This window comes from Podarcis raffonei, chromosome 7, assembly GCF_027172205.1.
Source record: "Podarcis raffonei isolate rPodRaf1 chromosome 7, rPodRaf1.pri, whole genome shotgun sequence".
In the NCBI taxonomy this organism is placed as follows: domain Eukaryota; kingdom Metazoa; phylum Chordata; class Lepidosauria; order Squamata; family Lacertidae; genus Podarcis; species Podarcis raffonei.
Genome location: NC_070608.1, coordinates 81,393,864 through 81,416,917, shown reverse-complemented (window position 1 = coordinate 81,416,917; position 23,054 = coordinate 81,393,864). Strand labels below are relative to the sequence as shown.

At 41.3% G+C, this 23,054-nt stretch overlaps 1 long non-coding RNA gene across 3 annotated transcripts; it reads right to left on the bottom strand.

The window, feature by feature from the left end:
- Positions 1-977: 977 nt before the first annotated feature.
- On the bottom strand, positions 978-23,053 carry LOC128417947 (uncharacterized). Of its 3 annotated transcripts, none has more exons than XR_008331629.1 (4): positions 20,909-23,053; positions 20,659-20,809; positions 1,465-1,626; positions 978-1,078 (listed from the first exon to the last, which is right to left on the bottom strand). It is a non-coding gene; the product is annotated as an uncharacterized LOC128417947 (long non-coding RNA). The 3 variants fall into 3 exon arrangements; XR_008331628.1 differs by adding an exon at positions 1,216-1,312 and having other exon boundaries at positions 984-1,078; positions 20,659-23,053; XR_008331627.1 differs by having other exon boundaries at positions 20,659-23,053.
- Position 23,054: the final 1 nt, after the last annotated feature.

Sequence of the window (23,054 nt, the reverse complement as noted above, 5' to 3'; positions counted from 1 at the left end):
GGGGAATTGAAAAATGAATGTTTAGTATTGATATTGGAAATTCGTTTTGAAAATGTAAAATCAATACAAAATTTAACAAAAAGAAAAAAGAAAAAGGAAGGTAGTGATGGAAAAGGGCAGCATGAAGGCAGATCTGCCAAAAGATGGTCTCAAGCCTACATTGCAACCTGCAATGGGGAAAGTGAGTCACCAACACAAATGACAATCGAACCAAATACGAACACAGCACTGTGAATAACCCACAAAAGTTACTAGCCTGCAAAAAGTCTTATTAGCCTGTCAGGGGCTGCCAGTGGAAAGGTGGAGAGCTGTGTTTCTATGCTGATTGGAAAGGAGGGAGCATCCTTCCTCTTGCAGCCCACTTGAAAAGGGGCAGCTGCCCCATCCCTTCTCCATCAGTCCGCTTTCTGTATGTAAATCAGACTGCCTATCCCCAAGGTACAACCCTTCCACAAGTTCCAAGAAGTTCCATGGCTCCTCACCCTGAAATTTTACTACAAAGGAGCACATGAGAGGAAATCAGTTTACCTAAATTATCATCCCTACTGCCATTCTTTGGCTCTGGCTATTCCCCCAGCCCCCACATTTTTTATTGGAAGAGATAGCAGGGATACCTCTCACCTTAGCAGCGATGACTTTGACTAGGTGACCTGTCTGTCTTCTCAGTCTGCTGTCCTGCTGCTCACTGATGATGGGCAACTTCAAGACCCCTCCTCTCCCTTCAGGTCTTCTACTACTATGTCATCTTCAGGGAAAAGATGAGAAGGCTAACAATTATAATTATTTTAGGGACATTCTTTTTTTAAAAAAAATTAATAAATGAATTTTATTAGTATTTTCCACACAACAACAACACAAAAGATATCAAAAGATAACAATACACAACACACAAAAATCAACATTCAAAAACTAAAAAAGACAAACAAAACAAAACAAAACAAACAAAACAAACAAATCCATATCTTACAAGTTAATATTCTTATATACACTGAACATATCCTTGGAAATAGACATTACTGTCATATTTTCCTGGGCCATCTTCTTCCACAATCCTCCTCTGGCAAGAGGTATGCAGAGCCTATAGGGGAACATGGAATATTTTTATTTTGCAGAACCTCGAAATAGGCCTCAGACAGTTACAGAGACACCTTTCTTAAGAAACATTAGGGACTAATACTACTATAGAAGCAACATCTATATGCTGAATGGTTTTACCTTTTCTGTCCTTTGAAAGAGAGGTGTGGAGCGGGTGGTCTCAGGGTGAGGCGAAATCTTATTTCTCCTTCCTAACCGGGAAAACACTTTTCCCAGCCTTGGAAGCCCAGAAAAGGAGAAAAATGTGAGAAATGAGGCTCACAGTTAGTACTCTCCTGTCCCTAAAATGGTTTTGGCATTCACACATCAAAGCTCAAGAGGAATTCACTATCATCACAGAATTCAGATGCTGAGAGAAGTCCTATTTACATTTACATCTCCTTTCTCTCACACAGATGAAATGATCCAACCATAGGAGCTCACCAGGCCTTTTAGTACTCTGGTGACCAGTGAGCCAGCAGAGGGAGGTGCCACAATGGCTTCTGTAAATCTGGGACTGTCTCTTGAAAATAGGGACACTTGGCGGGTCTGCTGAGGTGCCCAGATGGGAAACCACCAGGGAACCTATGATATGGTGCTTAGAATTATACAGACAAAAAGTACTATGTTAATAAATACACACACACATATATAAAGAAGTCCCATAGAATCCAGCTGAATACACCTTAATAAAAAAGTAATACTGTATATAGACACTTAGAAGCCCCATAGAGTTCAGTGGGGCTTGGGTAACTGAATCCTGTAGCATGAGCACAGGCTTAATTATATATTGTTGCATGCCACCCCAATCTCCAAGCAGTGTGAGATTTCAGGGATTCTGAAATCCCTGATTTGGCTGTGGTGTCTTTTAGGATATGTGGTTTATTTACACATATATACACCCTGAGCCTGCAGTGGAGGGGTTCACAGCATTAACACCCCAAGAAGGCCTTGCTTTCCCCCATAGAAGCAGCCTTGGATTCAAACAGAAATCCAACGTCCCTCTGTCTCCCTTGGCTCCCAGTTTGCTACTTAGCCTCTAGCTCACATCACTGCAAACTTTCAAGTCTCAACTCTGGCTTTGTCCTTTTAACTATCCGGGAGTTGGGGGAGCCCCTTTCCTTGTTCCCCTTAATGGCTCATCAGCACAGAAAGCTAGCCTGGCTTATATTTTAACATTTGATGGATCTAGTGGTTAGAAGGGTCTTGGGATACAGCCTACTTCCTCACCACTCACCCAACCTCATAACAATATGCTTTACATTTTCTGTGGCTGACTAGCAACGTCTGCTGCTATTCTCAGATTTTGTTTACATGTTCCAGTGACTCGTAATTACTGCCAGGCTCATATAGATTAGATTATCGACTTTCCTCCCCACAAAATCCATCACATGGCATGCTGTGTGCAACTTCATCGAAAGGAAACAACTTATATTTGTTCCTGCATTTAAAACATTTGCAATCACAAGGGCTCAGATCAGGGTTTCATAAAAAGAAGGCACTTGAATCTGTGTCACACGTTGGAGCAAAAGACGATTTTCTGCATTCTCAGTTCATGCTTAAAGGGAACCCACATTGTCTGAAAGACAATGGAAACCACATGTCTAGGCGCCTTTGCAAATTGATGCTCCTGGAGACACATCTGCCAGATCTTTCCAGATAGGCAAATGCCATTCAAAACTTACAGAGGTGATTAACCACCTAGGGCATGATTGTGGGAGCCTTTGGGCAAAGGGCCCATACATTCCCCCCCCCCCAAATAGCAATGGAAACAAAAGAGTTGGAACGATAAATGAAAAGAGTGGTTGTTACCCTCTGGTATGATGTCCCAAAGTCCTCTACATGTCACAGAAGATTCTGGGACAGCATTGTCCCTTGTTTTCCAGTTGATGGCTAGAAAAACTAAAAGTTGTGTCAGTCCTGCTACTTGGAGCTGGGAGCCCAGTGTATAAAGTGAAAATTACTCTGAGTGCTCAGGAAGGGTTGACCTAGGGTCTGTTGAGACATAGCAGGAAACCATGAATGCCTGCTAAGTTCCTGAACCTGCATAAGCCTCAAGGTTGCGCTCCCCCTTGTGTGGTCGTAAGGAGGAAGAGATGGGAAGGTTTTCCTTCTGCAGCCCTCAGCCAAATTTTGTATAGGTAGCAAGGAGGGAAAAGTGGGGGATAGGGGTGGCAGAAAAGAAAAGAGAAGGAAGGGGGAATGGGGCTCCAGTCCCGCTCACCACTGCCATACACCCCCGGTATGTTATTGCTGAAGGAATTCCAGCCCCTGACAGAAAAAAAAGATTCCCCGCTTTGCTTTAAACTGTGGTTTGATCCTGTTTCAACAAACCACCATTTAAAGAAACCACATGTTCAGATGTAATGGGGAACTATGGTTAGGTTAAAAGCAAAAGCTCACCTCTTTTTTAAAATAAATATGTTCATTGGTGGCAGAGTATTCACCAATAAGAAACATCAAGTAAAACAGTAAAGGGGGTGGGACTGCAATATGTCTTTATAGAAGCCATTGGGTGGCTGCTGCAGGTAACTATGTTTTAGTGGAACCCCTAGATTCAGGGAAATAAATCACTGCAGAATGTCAAGTGTAAAGCTCATCTCCTTCTTCTGGGGTGGGGGTGGAGGCAGAGCATACGAGCGGAGGCTCATGCAGGATCACACAAGTAGAAGGAAACCATGGCTCCCTCAATGCATCTGATCTTCCCAGGTATCCTGCACAAAGTGAAAATGGCAGTATAAAATGGGCCTCCATGTCCTGCATGGACAGGTGCTAGCAACGATACAAAACCCTGCAAAACCTATTTACCAGGGGGAGATATGGGTGTACACCAGTAGCGGTTATCTGCCCTTCCCAATGCCAGGTGTCACTGCTGGTTCCCAAGCTGTAGAGATGAAATGTTCAGGGAGCTCAGCATGGTACAAGCACAGCAGCAAGAGTGTTGGATTAGGTCTACCACTGTGCCTGCAGTGCACTGAGCTCCCTACAATTGACCTCTCTCCATCTCAGGAACCAGCAGCGGTGCTTGATGCTCCGTGCACACCTGCACATGCGCACACACACAGAGGGAGTCTTCCATTGTAAGGGCACTTTGAGATGACCTGTTTCTTTAGCATGCACCTGATTGGTCTTCAGGGAGATTAGACAACCCTTCATCAACACAAGTTTGGCCCACATTTTCCATGCATTTTCCTTATTGCAAAAAGTCTCTGTCAGGTATTTTGGAATAAAACACTTCCTTTGTGAATTGTGTTTTGGTTTGATAAGAATGCTGATTGGTTTGTAGCAGTAGTAATAAAAATATTTTTAAAAATACAAAATAAAATCAAAGGGAGTGAGAGTGGATATGGATTTGTTTGTAATGAGTTTTGGATAGGAAGAAAGGGTTGCTGAATCTTTAGGCTGGGGGGAACAATTGTACTCCAAATGGGAGGGTTCTGCCTTTATTCTTCAGCTGTAGACTGAGTTGTCAATCAATGTCAAAGGGTATGGGTAGTAAAAAATAGCTAGCACCTATTAGTACAGTGGTACCTCGGGTTAAGTACTTAATTTGTTCCGGAGGTCCGTACTTAACCTGAAACTGTTCTTAACCTGAAGCACCACTTTAGCTAATGGGGCCTCCTGCTGCTGCCGTGCCGCTGGAGCACGATTTCTGTTCTCATCCTGAAGCAAAGTTCTTAACCTGAAGCACTATTTCTGGGTTAGTGGAGTGTGTAACCTGAAGCATATGTAACCTGAAGCGTATGTAACCCAAGGTACCACTGTATAGGTCAATTTTTATTTTGATCCAATTAGACATATTATTCAAATTGAGTTTCTGAGATAGATACCATCAAACTCCTTACTAGGGTATTTTTAGGATTATATTTCTTTCTGTAATATTTTATTGAATAATTCATCTGGTATTTACTTATTGCTTGTAAGTGCACACTCTGGCAGCCATCCACCAGCTACATAAAATCTACAAGCTAGACAATGGAAGGGAGTAAATGTTAAGAGACATGAAGAATTATATCTTTAAAGCCATCATATATTAATTGCTTAGGGTACCTCACTTTTGGCTGTTGCAGTGTTTTGAGGTGTAATTCTTATTACTTACTTTCATGTTGAAGAGAGTTTCCCGTTCCAATTATTCTCTTTCTTTTCCTAGTTCAATAATTGCTCAGGCATGGCTATCACTGCTTTAAACCACCCCCCTAAGTGCCATAAAACCTATATTGCGGCTGATCTGCACTGACTGTAATTATGCTGAGTGCATATAGTAAGTTACTGATGCTAATGGTTCAATTGCTACATCAGATTTTCCATAGCATATTAAGTGCTTCCATGGCATGTCAAGAACATAAGAACTAACCTGCAATAATGGCAGGTGCTTGGTTCTGAACTCTGCAACCAATCCCACTAAAAATGGGGTGTTTGTAGCTTCATTTTTTGTAAAAATCCACCACACCAGGGATGAGTGGGGATATCAAGGGGGGACCACAGGGCTAAGAAACACAATATCACCTTGTATTATACCCTGAAGGACCTTGAAGTGCACCCAGCTAACAGGCATCTCTCTGTAGCTCCAAAAATGGCAATGGGGACCCCTCTGGTAGGGAAGGAAACAGCAAAGGCCCTCTTAGCCATTTTTAGCAATGAAACAGAGAAGCAATTCACAAAGCAAAAGGAGGACAACTGGAAGACAACACTGCAACCCCTTCAAACCACTAAAGCTGACAGAACTGAACAAAAATCATGGAATTGAGAACACTTTTGAAACTGGGGCCCACCTGACAAACCGGATGTCCAAAATTCTGACCCACAGCAGGGACCTCCTAATGAAACTCAGTGTTCTCCCAAACAAGGGGCATTGTCATAGCTTTTTACAGTGAAAAACAAGCTGGCGACAGCTGCCCAAGAACACCAAAATTTTGCCTATAATGGCTTTCCTGTTATGATGCGGCGCCAAAGACAAATTTTACTGACTGCAGCATCAGTGTGAAACAATGGTCTTTTTTGCCCTTCTTTTAAAGAAATTGCAAGCTTTTGTGGAGGCAGATAGGGGGAACTTCAATATGACACACAATCCAGTCTTGGACCATAGATAAAGATCCAAATTATTTTTATTTATTATCACATTTGTCATCCAGAGATCACAGGGCGGTTCATAACATTATGACCTATTGTCCTTAAAGGCTTTGCAAACCTATTGCAAGCTCACAAAATTCGAAAGATGTTTGGTATTATATGCACCCATGACTTCACTTTTCACTCTTGGAGCTAGGCCTATTGCTTTTCCAGTACATATTACATGTTTGCCTCAAATATTTATGTATCGTTTATTTTATAATGGTCTATTAAGAATATTTCCCACTTGAAAAACATAAAACACAGTGATTTTTTTAAAGCATGGCTCAGATAAAAGGATTCCTCGCATCTTTGTGGATGTACCGTATTTTTTGCTGTATAAGACTCACTTTTTCCCTCCTGAAAAGGGGAAATGTGTGTGTGTGTTATGGAGCGAATGCAGGCTGCCCAGCTATCCCAGAAGCCAGAATAGGAAGAGGGATCGCTGCTTTCGCTGCGCAGCAATCCTTCTTGCTGTTCTGGCTTCTGAGATTCAGATTTTGTTTTGTTTTGTTTTCCTCCTCCAAAAACTACGGTAGGTGCGTCTTATGGTCTGGTGCGTCTTATAGAGCGAAAAATATGGGTATATCTCTTTCGGTTGGGTGTTTGTATTTGGCATTGCCATCTCCTTCTTGGTTCTGCTTCACCACCACTAAATATGATGGTTACTCCTACCTGTTGGTATCCACTTATTTTCATCCTCACCTGCCCTAAACATTGATTATTTAGCACAACAAGCTATTAGGCTGGACTGCTTTATTAAACACAAATTATAGGTTGTGTGAAGTGAGTAATATCTAATATTTATAGCTGCAATCCTGCACACGCAGAAGTGTGTGGGTTTTTTTTAAAGCCACACTTGCATAACTGTGCCTGGGATCATTGTCAGTGAGGGCTGGAGGCTGGTGCCGCAGCAATTTAGGCTGCTGTACACGCCCCCTTGAAGGCACCTGGTTGGGTGCCTGGCCGAGGGCGTGGGCGCCAGCCAGGTGAGTGGGAGGCAGGGGGCAAACGCCCCCTGCTTGAGGCAGAGTCCGGCTCCCGGCCACAACCACTCCCCTCTCTTGCAGGGAGGAGAGTCTTTGTCTGCAAGTATAATTAAAATAACAATATTATAATGTTTTATGAAACATTTGTATATTATAAAGTGTTATAAAAATATTGATTTTTTTTCTTTAAAACATAATTAAATAAAATGATTTACAGTCCAGAATGGAATGTATGACGAGACAGACTGGGAGAAAGAATGAAAATTTGATATTATTCAGTTATACGTCAAGGGAAATTATGCTGATGTTATACTATGCAAAAACTAAATTGAACAAACATTTTTTAGGAAGTGGAACATTTTAAATGTTGCTTAGCTTTTCAAAAGCTTCAGTATTGAGATAATTTGTAAACAATATTTTATTGGTGTTGATGCAAAACATTGTACTTGTATAGGAAGACTATTAAAGTAAAAATTAAATACAGTGTTGATTTTTACAAGACTGAACTATTCACATTTTTAATTATGCAAATCAATACCATACACCTCACATAAATAGCCTCAATTATGCATTTTATTCAGAATTCAATATCTGATGTTTTGTAGATGATGGGGATGGTGGGTTGTGTGGTTTTTCTTTTTGTCAGGAGATGTGCTGGGTAGATGTGCTACCACTGCCGAAGAAGAGTTACAATGTTTTTTTACAAGTTTCCTGCTGGACTTACTTAAAGAAAAAAAATCTATTTGGGTTTAAAGGACTCTGCAACAAATGGAGGCAATGACGGAAGGGCATGAGGTCATAACAGAACAAAGCCAATTTTCTGATGTACATAAAGTCTATAGAAATGTTCCACTGATCTAGATGACTGCCTTTGCCACCCTGATTAGATTCTATCCTTGGGGCTCCACAGAGTTTCTGCTATCTTCAAAGAAGTGGTGCACAATATCCCAGCACCACACTCTGCCTATGTCACTGCATGTATTGACAACCTAGTCATCTATGGCTGTGTCTGGGAAAATAATCACCAAGCAGTCATCTGTGCTTCCTTAGAAGCTACAGGCGTCACTGCCACCACACTCAAATGCCAAATGAAGGCCAAAACTATCACCTGTTTTCAGGCATCAGACAAGCAAGGAGGTTTTTAAAAATATATATGTATATATCTAATATTTTATCAACTACGCTACATTCAGAGAACACTTGAGCAGTGTACAGAAGAACAGAAAACAATACAGATCGTAAAATATAATTAAAATATAAAAAAGCAAGCATTAAAACCTGCAGAAATAAAATTTCTAATTTGGGAAGGCTTGAGAGAAAAGTGAAAACAAAAGGCATTGAGCCTTACTTTGCTCCTAAGAAAAGAGGATTTCATGAACCAGTGGTACAAAGCCATTATGAGAGCAAGCCCAGCTCAAGTGACTGTCCCACCACCATGGCTGCGTGGCTTAGACTCTCCTTTTGCCAATGAGGCTAGGGAGCTGTCCAAGTGCAATGTTTCCAGCACAGCAAGGGAGCTGTCCAGTACAGACACAGGAAGCTGCTAGGTGAGGTGCTGCCTCAAAAATGGCTAGGCACAAACAGCTGTTTCTGCTGCCCAAGCCCTTTCTGGAGCACCAGCAGGGCTCTGACTCCTTTTTCTGGCTTCCTCTGGTCAAATAGGGACCAGGGAAAGACTCATGCTGCCAAATGCATAGTGCCTGTTCTGGTCTAGTCACATTGGCTGCCATCTCTGCTCCTGCGAATGGTTTTGGGGGATCTGAACCTGGAAGGTGGGACCAGAGCATGCTGGGTCCCCTGAAAATGTAATCCTCTGTATGTTAATCTCAGGGGGGTTGTCCATCTCCACTGATTCAGCTTAAGCTCCAGACACAATGGAGTCAACAGTAGGATCCTCCTCCGAGGTCTCATCTGGTCCTGGAAACTGGTGGGGCATGGCAGTGATCCTGACCAAACCAGCTGTCAAGCCCTTGACTTTACCAGCTTCTACCAATGCTTTTTACCACCGTTTACCCAATGCACAGCTCTAAAAGCAGACCTGCTTAAGGAAGGGAAACATAATCCGGTTCAGGAGACCCTACTCTATGAAAAAGCCAATCACCTTCAGGCCTGGCCTCATTAGTCTCCCCAAACACCACGCTTCTCAGGAAAACCTCCTTTTCTTCATATATACTGATGACTAGTAGCACTACTGGCCAAATGTGCAGGAGGAGGATGTTCCAACATTGAAGAAGCCCTCTCCATTAAGTGGATCATTCCCTCCTTCCACTGTTTCCTGACTTACACCCCCTTCATTATGACAAACTCTACTCTGACAGTTCATGTAGAGCACAAAGCTCTCCGCCCTGTGCTGTTTTTTGGCTTTACACTCTTACTTATTTACCATGGGACAGATAGGAAGCTAACAAACCAAACTGAAGGGCTGTAAAAGGGTTCCACTTTGGGTTGAGACTCTGCACAGGCAACTATTGTTTTCCTGACTTTGGAGCATTCTGAGTTTTGACTTGTCTCCCGGTTGAGCCATTGGTGCTGACTCCTGGCTTGACCCCTCAGCTCTGACTCCTAGACTGACCTCTTGGTTGACCCCCGGCGCAACTCCTGGCTCCAACTTGACAGCTGCCCACAGCTCAATTCTGACATCAGTCAATTTTATTTCCTCCCTCCCTTCCTTCCATAGAAAAAAAAACAGAGGCCCCATTCTGCCAACAGGGCAAAGACCCTTGCTATTTGCCCCTGAGATCAATAAATAAGACCCCACAGACACAAAAGCCACATCTTAAGATCTTCACTTTTAAGTGTACAGTACTTCTTTTCCCCCAGCAAGGCGGGCAGCAATAAACAGAAACCTAATTTTTGTATTCTGGTTCAGATGTTGATAGACCTGGCAATAGCTTTGGGAACATCTGTCGCCATGCGTAAGATGTGCTGTTGTGACTGGATCATGCATGCATGCTGACTATTTGATTCTATAAGCTGAAATAAAGCTTAAGCCTCTGCATTACTCAGAAATAAGCACTACAGCAGGCATTGGCAACCTGGTGCCCTCCAGATGTTTATGTTGCCTGTGACTAGTTGGAGTTCAAAACATCTGGAGAACACCAGATTGGCAAAGTCTGCCCTACAATTTTCAACTGAGCTTAGTCACAGGTAAGTGTGCATAGCACTGCAGACAAAATATATTGGTCTTTCCGATGAATGAAAGAAAGAAAGAAAGAAAGAAAGAAAGAAAGAAAGAAAGATAGATTACTGTAATCACCAGATGGTTATACTAAGCAACAGTTTGCAGTAGAATAGGATAACAGTCCAGTGAGGCTTAATTTATTTTTTATTCAAGTGTTTATACACAATAGCTGCCCTAAGATAGTGAAGTATGGAGCCAGGTTTTGAGAACACGTGTAACATGTTGCACATAAAGTAAAGTGAGAGCCACACATCAAGTTGTACATATATTGCATGTATTGCATGCAGAGTCAATCCCAGACTTCAGGAGGCCCTTGGCAGCCAGCTGCCCATGCCACTCTCAATGTAAATCTGTGGGCCGGGGCATTACATTTTGGGTAAATTCAATTGGCAGATAGCAACTATGGATGGGAGTTAGTTTGACTCCTATTCAGAAGCAGCAGCACTGCCCTTCCAGTACTAAAATGATTGTTGGGGACCACTGGGAAGGATGGTAAGTGATGGCACAACCAGGTCAAATCCTCCTGAGCTACTTGGACCTTCAGCCTGTTCCCAACCTAGCTGGCTGCTGGTACCAGAACTGATTGAATGTATGGATTGTCTCAAACATCTCCTCAAAGGCAGAACTTTTAATCACTGCTCACAACACCCCAATCACAATACTTTTCCGCAGAGTCAGTTTGCATATGCAGCTGGCTATTGCAATATCTGAACTGTTCCTCTTACCCAAATGCACACACCTGCAGGGAAAAATAACTGAGTAGTGACTCCATGTGCAGTCTCGATTCTTCTCCCTGCTTTAAGATTCAAGAGGGCCCACCTCCCAGGACAATGTGACAGCATAATAAAATATCATGACCAATTAGTAGTAACTAAACACCTTAACAAAACTGCCGATCTAATGTAGTGAGCTCTACCATGTCTTTAGCTCGCCTGTAATATGTATAAGCCCGGAGGTAATTGCAGCTTGCACGTTGAAGATAGAAGCTAAGCACCAACTAAATTATGATTAATGCGAGATTAAGGATTAGTCATAATGACAACTAAGAATTATACTTCGTCATTATCTGTTTTGGTCACAACGACACAGAAAGCAATCAAAATTTTCATGCAAATCCTGCACTTCTGCATTAAAGTAATAATGAGATTATTCCAGTGGAGCAAACCAAGAGTCAGAAATAATAGATTTATTGAGTTTTCAGGAATTTAAAAGACCTTCTTTGCTGAATAATAAATTCACTTGTTTAACCTGTCTCATATATGTTCACTGATGTCCTGGAATATGAAATTGTTCAGTGTTAATGAAGTGTGATATCAACAATTTACTTTATATTTTAATGTTATCTGTCATGTTTATAGTGGGCCTGAAACTCTGCTCTTGCTATTTCTTGCCGAGGATAGACCACTTTCCCTTGCCTCCCACTCTCTGCTTGCCTCACCTCACACCACCCTTCAGCTCAGTGGGAACTAGCTCTGACAGTGACATCAAGACATTCACTGCAATGCTTCATCTTTATATAGTTACAACAGTTGGGTTTCTTCACTGGATAATGCACAGAACATTCTGACACTTTAAGGATCTGCTGTGCAGGTTGCCAAGAAAAATAGACATGACTATTCCAAAGAAAACTTCTTGTCAAGAACTTTATCAATAAAATTAATCATACTCTCATAACCCTCTAAAGAGAAGAAAAATTAAAAGGAGCAATATATACTTGTGATACAGAGGACCCCACACAAGTGGAATGTGCTTTATAGGGGACGCACAAACACTACTTGAGCTTTAGATTTCCAGTAATCTGCACCCAGCTATGTAACATTACACTTTCAGATTTTAATTGTAGCTTTATAGATACTATGAGAACAATCCAGCCAAAATTAGGAATTATGCAGCACACCTCTTTTATAGTGTGCATTGAGAACCATTAAGCTCACAACAATGTCTAAATAACTCTTCTGATTAGTTGGCTAGACCTCTGATATCAGAGATGGAGCTTCTGTTTCCACTGGTCCATAGTACCATCCATCTTCATTAAGAGGCTGGCTTTTACTGGCTACTTTTATTAATTTATTTTGCTATAATGAAATACAATTACTATACTATTTGTTATTATTGTATACATCAGTCTTCAGCATTGCCAACCTCCAGATGTTTTGAACTACAACTTCTATCAGCCCCAGGCAGCACACAACAGTGGTTGGTACAAAGAAAAATTAAAAGTAAAACAGAGGAGACAAGATGGAACTATAGAAGATTATACAAGGAAGGGAGTGCAGGTAACATGAGCTCTCATCCATCAATACCTTTTGTGGTCTTTCTACCAGAAACTAGAATAACTACTCAAAAGCAGTCCCATGAGTGTCCTGTCCCCAATTTTAACCTTCAACTCCCACAATTTAGTTATCAACATCTAATGATCCAAATGCCAAAGAAACAGGGTATCAATAGAGTGCAACTTTCATTACTGACATCTACTGTAAGCTCATCAGACAAAGCCACAAGCACAGTCTCAGAAAGAAGATTAATCTTAAGAACACCAAAAGGATGAAGAAATGCAATGTTTTACAGAAAGCTGAGATCAAGAAGATTGCTTTGTCAGAGAATATGAGCAGTTCTACAGAACGAAGAAGCAAACAGCTTCATGCCACTGTAAATGACGGTCCTTCCAAGGAATTGTGGGGCGGGGGGGTGGAACTCTTTTAGTCTTCACTGTTCTTTGGAAAACCTGTCAAAAATGTAGTTTCAGATTCACCTAACTCTCCAGAAAAGAAAATGACGGTAATAGAAAAGCTTGTCATTATGACAAGAATCCAAGGAAAGAAAGCACGGGAGACTAAATTGCTGTTTCTAATTCTCAACTCTCCAAATGTGTGGAAGCGGTGTTTTGAGGGGATTTGTTTTCGTTCTTAAGTATAGGGACATTATATGTATTTGTTCTGGACTGGAACAAGTAATTACTTATGTTAAAAAAGCAAACAGCAACAACAAAGATGAAGATGTAGAAATGTATGTGACATTTCCCTCCCTCTGGCAAAAGAAACCTTGCTTTGTTCAGTAATCTCATCCCAATAATTCAGTTGGTGTCCCTACATTTTGTAAAAGAAAATGTGCCCGAGATCTATTATTTTCCTGCTAACTATTATAAATGGGTGGTACAAAGAATGCAGAGCTCTGAAGATGTTGAGTGCCTGAACATAATCTGGAAGGCCTCCTTGGTGTGATAATACAGTGGCATTAAAATGCTGGAAAGGAAAATGTAGAGACCATGCTTAAAATGGTTAAAATATTCACCTTGGAGACTGACATTCTTCCCAAGCTGCAAGAAGCTCTTTAAAAAGAAATTATAATGAAACATTAATTCGAAAATGATCCAGTCTGAAATATTAATCACAGACAAAAATAATCACAGCTGTGTAATTTTGCAGATGAAGGCTGTGATCCATAAAAGTTCCCTACTGCCCACGGGTACAGTGCTCCATTTATTCCTCCGCTGTAGTTTGCACAGGTAGCTGAACCTTGTCAAACCCCAGCCACACCTGGGGTTGAGAGATCACAAATCTCCAGTGCCACATCATCTGGTTGCAACAACTACGTCTCCCAGCTGGGGAAGAGGATGCTGCAGGCGTATGGCTCCTTAGCAGGTGTTATTACAACTGGCCCCATCAGTCATGCGGCAGAATTTATTATTGTCATGCAACATTTGGGACGTGTAATTTCTCAAGCTCAGGTATGCCTGGAACATTCCAGGGATCAGGGGCTGGTGGGTCACCTTGCAGTGCTCTGCTGCATGGTCCTGTGGGTTCTTCTCTCCCCCCTTTTATTGTTTGTTTTTCAAAGTATGTTTTTTGCTATATTTTAAGTGGATGTTTTTAAATAGGAGTAAGAATTAACATTTTGCATATCACAAAATAAAGACGCCATACCTAAATTAGTAAATGGTGTTATGTGCATGAAGGACATATCCATCTCAAGCTTTTCTGGTTTTTTCATTGGACTGCATTGGTATCGCATGCTATCCTAACAGCACTGGTGTTGGTATCCGTCTCTCTCGGGAGACAATGCATCTTTGGGGGTGAAGTGAACCCATTGGAGAGTTACAGTGCCTGCTGTGGCTGTAGAGACTGATAAAGGAGAATTGCAGTTCTACTCAGTCGGTACAGCATGAGACTCTTAATCTCAGAGTTGTGGGTTTGAGCCCCACATTGGGCAAAAGATTTCAGTATTTCATGGGTTTGGACTAGGTGTCCCTTTTTTATTATTCTACTGTTAACTGAAGGTGAGGATCTGGCTCCTTTGTGAATTTCACAGACTCGTGTTCGGGGCAGGAATTGTACAACTTCCACTTCCTCTTCATTATTCATGTATGTAATAAAGTCACTGGAAGCTTTTTAAAACCAATTTTATTATTGCAGTTTAAAAATTAATCCCAAATTGGGAAAAAGGAGGTAGTTACCTATATGAATGAAGTAACATTTTTTTGGGGGGGGAGTAGGAAATAATAAAAAGGAGGGAGGGAGAAAAAAGTGGACAAAGTTGACCCAAGGAATGTTGGTGCCTGAATCAAACAACAAGGTGGTGTGCTCCAAGTGGATTGAAGTAAGATTCAACACTGGAGATGGGATAGCATCGTCTGCTGTAATTGAGGATAGCAGACTAAGCTTAGGAAGCAGAGGGCAAGATGGACAGCAGGCTAGCTTAGAGAGTATATGACAGACTGTGCAACACACACATCATTCTGTCCTCCAATATCTTGCATGTGCTCACTGCCCAAACACCCTGCATCTGCTGCCTGAGGCAGCTGTCTCACTCTACCTAACGGTGGGACCAGTCCTGAAGGGTTGTAGAATTTCAAAGAAGCAACACACAGCAAACTGATGACTACAGCAACATAGGAAGCTACCTCATGCCAACATTGGTGCATCTGTTATTGAGCATGTCTCAATAAAAGCTGACCAAATGTCTTCACATTTGTCCTCTTTGCACATATGTCAATACTTTGCCAAATAGGGACAAATAATGCAAATCATTAATCCATTGTTGTGTGCCATACACTGAACCATTCCTTTTGCAAGCATGAGTCACTGCTCATGATGGCCACACAGATTTATGGAGCAAGCCTGGGCTTTGCAGTTAATTACAGCTGTGAGTATAAAGTGCATTATTAATAGCAACTGCAATGTTATAAAATTAGAGTCTTATGGGCAAATGCTAAAAGCAAGGAAAACATATTTATAATGAATATGCTTCATTCACTGTTGTTGCCTGATATGACTGAAACACGTTAAGTATAATGAACTTACACCGATAGCACATCCTAAGGACTCAGGAATTTGTTCATGGCATCTTAGCTAATAGAGCTGAGGAGGAAATACAGTGAAACTCTTAAAATATTCATTACCCGTCATGAGAAAGGCACGGTGGGAAAATAGGCGGGGGAGCAGATTTTCATGTAGGGCCATCATTATAAATAAGAACGGAGATTGTTCAGTAGTTCAGAACTCAGCTCAGGTTGCAAGCAGAATACATGACCAGCATAAAGGTTATTCTAATTACAGCTGATAATGAAGTTTGAGAGACTAGGTGATTAATGAAGAATGTTTGTGTTATGAGAGCTAATAATAATGTTTCCAACGATTCACAAATGCCATTAGGTTATGGTGATCAAATCCCTGCTTTGTCCGCTACAAAAGTCTGTGTTAATAATTAGGATGTGTGAGCCAAGAGAAGCTATGAGCTGTGGAGAGGAAATGTATGGAATAATTTGTGTTGCAATGTTGAGAACAGCCATCAAAAGAAAATAAAAATCTACTTGCAAACTATGACAAGTATATATTGTTTCAAGTGTCTACCATGCAGATCATACAGTCAAACTGTTCAGTTTGAGTTGAACATCGTGTGACCCTACCCTGAACTAACTGCAGTTTCCAGACCATTTTCAAAGTTAGCCACACTTATAATGTGGTACATAGGTAGTTGCCTTATACTGATACTGAGTCCATCTAGCACAGCATTGTTGACAGTGACTGACAACAGCTCTTATGCGTTTCAAATAGGGGACACTTCTAACCCTATCTGAAAATGATAATGATTTAGACTTCCTAGCTACTTGCTGCATACACAAGAGATCTTCTCCAGGGCAGAGGTGAAAGCTGCCTATAAAATATAATGGAGAAGTGTCAGGTACCACAGGTCTATGGAAGTATCTGGATTTAGTGCTTTCCGAAGCTACTTTTTACCTTATTTTTTAAACTAAAAATTGGTAAGTCTCTTTTTTATTTAGAACTTGTGAATATAGATCACACATCCTTTCCCTCTTGGCATGTTTTATTGTTGACTTAGTGCTGGCTTGGTCATGTCCACAGAATGCTAGATGGCAGGATTCCCAAGGACATGCTCTATGGCTTCTGCACCAGGCCTGTTGGCAGACCAACTCTGCCTTACCAAGATCTCTGAAAATGTGACATGAAGGCTGGCAACATCAGCCCTGCCATGTGGGAATCCCCTGCAGATGACCGCGGTGTCTGGAGACAGGCAGTCAAGTTGTGTATCCATAGCAGTGGCCAGAGGAGAAATAACTGCTGGGAGGATCGCAGAAATGGCATGGTACATCTGGATGTCTTTATCTGCCTCAGCTGCAACAAAACATGTCTCTCCCGCATGGGTCTCTACAGCCATAGCATATCCTGCAACCTTCCAACAGAGGGGCACTCCTCTGAGACAGACAGATGCCAACACAGCACAGTAAATCACATAGCTGTATCCTATATTTCTTTATCGGGAATGGTGATAACTTATCCTTTTTAAAACTTTTTTTTAATTTGCAACCTCCAGTCATTATTTTTTTTTAAATTAAACAGAAGGTAATGATGAAATCCAGGATTTTAGTATGACCCTGATTGGGCTTCAGCATTTTACCTTCCCTACCACAACCGAAGTAGCAACTCTTTGGTCTTTTTGCTTTAAAAAAAATAATGAAATGAGTTTTACATTGTTTTAAATTGCCCTGCCACAAAGCCAGAAAATATCATTAACTTCCTAATGCACAGGTTGGGGATAGGTGACTGTATATGGAAAAGATTAGTTCAACTAAGCAGAAGTGGGTTTGTTTGTTTTTAAATATACACAATCAACTTAAATTATCATAGAAAAAATATTTGCAAAGCGACATTTAAGAAGGGAGAAATCTACATGCTTTATATGCCACTGCTGGAAACCCCAAAGCCAAGTTGAGTGAGTTAGAATTTCTCATACTAAAAGGGAATACAGAGCACTTCCACTTTTTCACCCCTCTCCCACTATATTTATGTTAATATATTATTATTATTAATGTGAAAGGGAAAGCAGGAGAGAGGCATTATAATGTGAATGAGCATTCTGTCTAATGTGGGCTTTACATTCACATCACAAACCAACTGAAGCAATACATTATATATACATTACCAGAAACCAGGCAAGTAAGTGAAAAATCAAAAGAATGCAGGATATATAATCTATAGTACTGCATAAACAGCATTGGCAACGGCATGGCACTATATTAAAAAGAAGTATGCCTTCCAGTAAGTTAGATGAACTTTTCAAGAACAAATTCAAACTCTACAAATTCAACTGAATATTTATGCGTGGAAATTTCAGGTTATATTATGACCCTAAATAATGTGCTAAAGATGCATTTTTGTTTCTGTGATATATTAGCCCTGAAATTTTGGAGAAAGAGAAGAGGAGAAACAGTAAAGCCAAATATATATATAACAAAGTTACTTCATTTAACTTCAAACTGACTGGCTAAACTTCACATGAGGCAGAACACCAGGAAAAAATGTATAGATAGGTACAAAAAATGTTTGTGTCATGGAACTAATGAGAGAAGAGGTGACTATTATTTTCTCCTAAGGGGTGCCATGTTGCAGTTGCTAAAAAAGAAAATAAAGATTCTAGTAACTGTTCCTTCCACTGGCTCATTTCATAAGTAAATGATTATGCTATAGTTTGTGCCAAAATGTGAGAGAAAAGACCTATTGAGACTTGTTTGATGTCAGCACCTCGAACAAGATCACAAAATTTCTATATTTTAATCAATACCATGCGTTTTAGCAGTTTTGAATGCACAACATTCCTTTGAAAGTTGAGGCTTAAAACAGCTGAATAGCAGTTTTTTAAAGGTACACCAGTATCAAACATTCACTTTGGACGGCTGCTTTTGTTAAAGGCTATCAGTTACCATTTCTCTGATGGTTTTATCCATAGCCTTGTTAAACCAAATCACCAGAATTTAAGACGATATACGGTACTGCATCAGTGTAACTGAAGCTCCTAAAATCTAGCTACGAACAACAGACCAAAATTAAGCATTTTTAAGTCCCAGTTATTGCAATGAGAAAGATCTAAGCATATGTTTAACTCTCCCATGGATATAAATGGGATTTAAAAATGCTTAACTTTACTGGATTACACCTACTGACTTTTGAAAGGCTTTCCAAGAAAAGGCATATTAAGCCTGCTGCAGAAACTATCATGTTATATATTTTGTGTCTCTAATCATTGGTGAGTACTAACACATCATAAATGCCTTTACTAAAGTTCTGTTCAGATTCAGTGAACAGTGTGAAACTTGGCACAGATAGGATGCTCTGAAATAAGTAGGATTCCAATATGAGAATGGGTGAGAAAAGTAATTATTTTAAATTTAAAATAAAAGGCACCTGGCTACTTTAGTCACTGTGTTAAATAGCCTTGTCTTACTGTCTGTTTATTTTTAGTTGTTATGATTGTTGACCAAATCATGCACCTCTTCAAATTATTTCAGGATGTCAGTATTGAAGCCACGGCAATCAGGACAATATGAATGAGCCAAGATGTATCTCAACTGAAGAGAGATGGAACCCACTGGAAATCATGGAATGGCATAGATGGAAGCAGAGACAGTGGAGACACAGATTCCAAAACACAGGAAACTGTGAACTACAGTGGTACCTCAGGTTACAGACTCCACTAACCCAGAAATATTGCTTCGGGTTAAGAACTTTGCTTCAGGATGAGAACAGAAATTGTGCTCTGGCAGCGCGGCAGCAGTGGGAGGCCCCATTAGTTAAAGTGGTGCTTCAGGTTAAGAACAGTTTCAGGTTAAGAACAGACCTCCAGAACGAATTAAGTTCTTAACCCAAGGTACCACTGTATTTGTCCATCTGCTAACCCAGTACTGTCCACTCTGATTGGTAGCAGGTCTCCAGGGTCTGATACCAGTACAGTGGTACCTCGGTTTAAGAACAGTCCCATTTACGAACTATTTGTTATAAAAACTCCGCAAAACCAGTTAGCGAACTTAACCTCGGTCTACGAAAGGAAGGCGAACGGTGGAAGGGCACCGGTGGCAGGAGGCCTCATTAGGGAAAGAGCACCTTGGTTTAAGAATGCCTTTGGTTTAAGAACGGACTTCTGGAATGGATTAAGTTCGTAAATGGAGGTACCACTGTATTGATCTTGAAGTATTTTGCATGCATGAATGTGATTTGCTACTGAGCAATGAAATAATGAGTCAGGCTATTCATCCACCTAGCTCAGCACTGACTGCACTTGCCTCTTTCAACCTTGGGTCCCCATATATTGTTAGACTACAATTCCCATCATTCCTAGCATGGCCAGTGGTCAGATGATGGGAGTTGTATTTCAAGAACATCTGGGAACCCAAAGTTAAGAATGGCTGGTCTATACAGTCTGGCAATGGCTCTCCCGGTGTGCAGACTGGGGTCTCTTCCAAGATGGTGGCGATTGAACCTTCTGCATGCAAAGCAGATGGTCTAGCACTGAGTTACAGTCCTTCCCCTTAATAAGGTTAGTCAGGTGCTATGGAGAACAGGAGCTGAGGTCTTAGGCACAGAGTTTATCCACAGCAAGCAATACAAAAAGAGAACCGGACCTAGAATCGGGAGGTGTAGAGTTAGGTAATCCATCCAAGGGAGGGCTAGAGAACTGGGAAGTAGAAAACACAGGTTGAACAGAGAAGGAATTTGCGGACAATGGCTGGGGACAACACCATACCTTTAAAGCACATCTCCTCCCTCCACAAAGGATCCTGGGACCCGTAGTTTGTTAGGGATGTTGGGAACTGTAGCTCTGTGAAGGATAAGCTACCATTTCCGGGATTACTTTGTTTTTAAATAGGAGGATGGGTTTTAAAAGTATAGCAGATATGCAGCAAACATCTGGAAATATTTATGATCGGGTCAGGAGGAATCAATGAGGCCAGCAGAATAGGGCTGGACCATAGTAGGGTCAGGAAAAGTACACATCGCCAATTTTTTTCCTTACTGTGCATTCTTCAGTTATTCATCACACCGCCACGCAGAGTCTCCCACAGAATTCATTACCCTGAAGATACCTTGCTCTGGGATCATTTATATGTGGTTTTTGTGAAGACAAGATTGAAACAGAGTTCGAGCCAGTTTCTGAGCTGAAGCACCTAGAGAAAACACAGTACAGTTAATAACCAAATAAAAAAAAATAACAACTGAAACATTAAAGCTACAAATGACAGAGCCTGTGTAGTGTAGACTAGGACCTGGGATATCAGAGTTCAAGTCCCTACTCAGTGTTGAAGCTCACTAACAGACCTTAGGCCAGCCATAGTCTCTCATCCTAATCCACCTCAAAAGAAGGTTGTGAGTATAAAATATGGAGAGGGAGAAGTACGCCACCTTGAGGTCCTTGGAGGAAAGGTAGGATACAAAATGTAAAAATAAGTAAAATTACCAGTACATCTTTTTTCCAGTCGGGACTCACCGGAACTTCATTCCAGCACCTCTCTGGTGGGCACCATTGCCACTGTAAGAGTAATTTTTTTCTCACAGTACTGAGTAAAATGAATAAAATTGAATAAAAATTAACATCTTCCCTTCAGATAAAGGGAAATGTTCCCTTTGTCATTTGCCTCTTAATTTCAACAAAAATCTGACATTATCCAATTCACTCATAAATGGTGCCAAACAGTTGCAAATTCTCCCCTAACAACACGTTTTATCATAGACAAAAAAAAAAACCAGCCCTCTGTGCTCTAACCTGCAGAATTTTTTTTTGACGAAAAAATCCCTAACCCGTGGGGTCACAATTTCACCAAAAATCTGATTTTACCCAATTCACTCATAAATGGTGCCAAACTGTTGCAAATTCTCCCATGAAAGGTTTGCCAATGCAAACAGAAGGGTTTTTTTTTATCATAGGCCAAAAAATCAGCCCTCGGGTGCCTTAACCTGTGGAAAAACATTTTTTCAAAGAAAATACTTAAACTGCGTGGTCACAATTTCACCAAAAATCTGACGTTATCCAATTCACTCAAAAATGGTGCCAAACTGTTGAAAATTCTCCCCTGAAAGGTTTGGTGGTGCAAAAAGAAATTTTTTTCATAGAAAATCAGCCCTCAGTGCCTTAACTTGTGGAAAACCTTTTTTAAAAAAAAACAACCCAAACTTTAACGCTTTCCTTCAATATGCCACCACCATTCTGTCCAGTTCAAGTAAGGGAATTACCACAAACCCCAGCTCTTATGTTTCCTGTTTTCTTTTCCCAAGGAGAGATAATGTGCAAGTGTGGTGCCAGCTCCCTAAAAAAAGATTGACAACCTGGGGAACCTTTCCTAAAAAAGGTCAACAACTTTGGGGATCTGTGCACTACAGCGCCAGATATGCTTAAGACGGCCCTGATTACACACCCTTTAAAATAAAAGGGAGTCAACTTGGAAAAGCCCAATAGGGTTGTCACGAGAATGAAAGCACACGATCCACAGGTGTGCATTTTGTAGCTCTGTAGAGGAAAAGGCAGCTCGATAAAATTAAAATATGCTCCACCTCCTGTTTCTTGGAAGAAAATACTGCATTCAGCTTGGGAAATGCCTCAAAATTTCCCCTCATTTGGGTTTTGTGTCGCGTTGTAATGTATTCCGTTATGGTTTTTCATTAACGTTTGTATACTTTTAATTTCCACTGAATAACTGAACAAGGGGCCCGAACAGAGCCAATTACAGTGGTACCTCAGGTTACAGACGCTTCAGGTTACAGACTCCGCTAACCCAGAAATAGTACCTCAGGTTAAGGACTTTGCTTCAGGATGAGAACAGAAATTGCGCAGCGGCAGCAGGAGGCCCCATTAGCTAAAGTGGTGCCTCAGGTTAAGAACAGTTTCAGGTTAAGAACGGACCTCCAGAACGAATTAAGTTCTTAAACTGAGGTACTACTGTACTATTATTACTATCATTGTTAAAAATTATTGAATTTGTACATTAACAGGCATTAGAGAAGGCGGTCGCCCTGACAACCAACACGCCCGCCTCCGCCTCCCCCCATCCATAGCTGTCAACGTTTCCCTTTTTTTTAAGGGAAATTCCCTTATTCCGAATAGGATTCCTCTCAAGAAAAGGGAAAAGTTGACAGCTATGGCCCCTATCGGCATTTAAACAGGCTTCCTTAGTCACGCATGTGCAAAGGGCCCGTCGCCATCCTCAACCACGTGGGACCCGGTGCAGACGCTTTTGTCTCGTTCCCTCCCGCCCCTGGCTCCGCGCTCCTAAGTAAAAAGGCCCGGGCCGAAGCTGAGGCGGGGAAGAGGCGTGAGGCAGGCCGCGCAAGTGCTCATTGGCTCTCGGCAGCCCTCGTGACAAGAAACCCCGCAGCCTGATTCGCTGTTTCGGGGGTGAGGTGTGGGAAGGGGGGGCT